This window comes from Rutidosis leptorrhynchoides, chromosome 5 (genome assembly GCF_046630445.1).
Source record: "Rutidosis leptorrhynchoides isolate AG116_Rl617_1_P2 chromosome 5, CSIRO_AGI_Rlap_v1, whole genome shotgun sequence".
Lineage (NCBI taxonomy): Eukaryota > Viridiplantae > Streptophyta > Magnoliopsida > Asterales > Asteraceae > Rutidosis > Rutidosis leptorrhynchoides.
The window spans coordinates 322795603-322798392 of NC_092337.1; the positions used below are offsets into that span (position 1 = coordinate 322795603).

Sequence of the window (2790 nt, forward strand, 5' to 3'; positions counted from 1 at the left end):
ATTGTACACATCAATGACAGTCCTAGCCGTATTCATGAAAGGTCTTCCTAACACTACTGGGGTGTGTAGGTCTTCCTTGATATCCATTACTACGAAATCCGTAGGATACAAGAATTTGTCGACTTTCACCAAGACGTTCTCAACTATGCCCTTAGGATATCGAATTGTATGATCGGCAAGTTGGATTGTCATTTTGGTTGGTGACAAGTCTCCTAACTCTAATTTCTTGTAGAGAGAGTAGGGGATTAGGTTGATACTTGCTCCTAAATCTGCTAGCGCATGAATGGTTCCAGATTGGTAGATTGAACACGGGAAAACGAATCGGCCCGTATCTCCTAGCTTAGGTGGTAGAGAGTTTCTGAGTAATGCAGAGCATTCTTCACTCAGTGGAATTTTGTTAGAGTCTGGTATCCTCTCCTTTGTAAAAAGAAGCCTTCGGATGTATCTCTTCTGGTTGGGAACTTTGGACATGGTGTCCAAGAATCTTCCATCAAGTTTGAAGGAATCAAGCTTGGATGGTTCTTGTTGTAGCCTTCCAGGATAAGGTACGCGAACTGGATTTTCAGGGGTCAGCTTCTGAGTATATGTCGATTTGTGCTTGAGCCTAGTTGACCTTCTCCGTGGTTCTTCCTCTGGGATTACGGAATCCATTTGCTTTGCTTCTTCCATGTGGGGATTCTGGATAGTATTACTTGGCAATCTTCCCTGCGGTCGGGTTTCAAGGCGTTGTGATAACTGTCCGAGCTGCATTTCCAAAGTTTTGAGCAGAGCCAATTGATTTCTCATTAGTATCTCCGTCTGATCTTGTTTGGTTGCAGTTCTCTGATTTAGCTGTTGTTGTCCTTGGATGAACTGAGTTAACTGAGCATCAGCTCCGAGAGTGGGGTTAGCTGCTTTTGTAATCTGGGTGGTAGGGGAATTTTCCTCAACTGGGGGACCAGTGAGTGGAAGTGGTTGATCGTAGGTCAATTGAGATTGCTGGGATGGATAAGGTGGATAGGGATAGCGAAAAGGTTGATTGCTTCGCTGAAATTGATTAACCCTAGGTGGTTGATTGAATCCGGGATTTGGTGGACGAGCTGGGTATTGGATGTAACAGAGTGAACCGTCAGGGTTTTTATACTCAACTTGATAATCTTCAGTAGGTTGCGGGTTGGCACTATTAACACAAGCCTGAGCTTGGTTAACCTGCTGCGGCTGCGTCTTCAATTCTCCGAGTTGTTTGGCAAGAGATTCCATCTTATCCGTGAGGGATTTGATGGCCTTCGTTTGATTATTAAGTGCAGAGAGTGGGGCAGATGATGAAGTTGTTTCACCACTGTTCCAGTCATGATGATGCATCGTCATGTTCTCGAGAAATTCCCATGCTTCGTCTGCGGTTTGGTTCATCAGATTCCCTTGAGCTGCTGCATCGATCGTTGTCCTATGATTTACCGTGAGACCATTGTAGAAGGTACAGATTTGGGCTGACCATTCTAACTGGTGATTAGGGCATTTCTTCAGCAGGGTTTTGAATCGCTCCCATGCGTTGTAAAGAGATTCATCGTAACTTTGTTTGAAGTTAATGATGTCATTCTTCAGTTTGGTTTGTTTAGAAGCAGGGAAATATTTGGTTAGGAATTTAGTAGTCATCTCCGTCCATGACGCGATGGAATCTTTTTCCAATCCTTCAAACCATGTTTGAGCATGATGAGTGAGAGAATAGGGGAACAAGTATAGCCGGACTATATCTTGTCCTATCCCTGGCTGTTTGTAGAAGTTCGAAAGAGATATGAATTTATCAAGGTGAGAATTAGGACCGTCATTCGGTAATCCGTGAAATTGACAGCTATTCTGGATGAGCTGGATGATGTGATGTTTTAACTCGAACGAGTGTCCTTGAATCTCTGGAAATCTGATTGGTCCTCCTCGACCTTCAATCGAGGGTTTGGTATTTTCTGCTAAAGTAACGCGTAACGCCATTTGGTTTCTGATTCTTGCTTCCTTGCGTGCTTTAGAGATTATTGCGTCTGGATCAGGTACGAATAACAACGGCCCTGGTCTATATCGGGTTTGGGTCATACACTAGGTATGCCTTTTTGTTTTTAATTTTCGCAAATAAGCTAAATTATAATAAACTAAACTAAACTAAGCTAATCTAAGATAATCTAATTTTAATCTAAGGTAATCTAATCTAAGGTAATCTAAGGTAATCTAATCTAAGGTAGTCTAAGGTAATCTGAGGTAATCTAATCTAATTAACTAACTATCCTATGGTGGAATAATTCTTACAATAATTTTTATCATAATAATACTAATGATAATAATACTTAGTAATGATAATAACATAACTTATAATGATAATTATGATATCACTAATAATGAATAACATTATAATAATAATAATAATAATAATAATAATAATAATAATAATAATAATAATAATAATAATAATAATAATAATAATAATGATAATAGTAGTACTAAAAAATAGTACTAATGCTAACATTTATGAAAATAATAATAAGTTGTATTATTTTGTTAATAATTATAATAATAATATTCATAATCATAAAAATGATAATAATACTAAAATGATAAAATTAATAATACTAATGCTAATATTAATAATAATTAGAGTAATAATAATGGTAATAAGGATTTTAATACTTATAAGTATGATTATAATTCTAATAGTAATATTAATAATAATAATAATAATAATAATAATAATAATAATAATAATAATAATTAGAAAGAAAAAGAATGTATACCCTTTAAAAGAAATCGTTTTAAACTGATTTGCCTAAG

At 36.6% G+C, this 2790-nt stretch overlaps 1 non-coding gene across 1 annotated transcript; it reads left to right on the forward strand.

The window, feature by feature from the left end:
• The first annotated feature begins 1477 nt into the window (after nucleotides 1–1477).
• LOC139851186 (small nucleolar RNA R71) lies at nucleotides 1478–1584 on the forward strand. Its single transcript, XR_011760542.1, has one exon. It is a non-coding gene; the product is annotated as a small nucleolar RNA R71 (small nucleolar RNA).
• Nucleotides 1585–2790: the final 1206 nt, after the last annotated feature.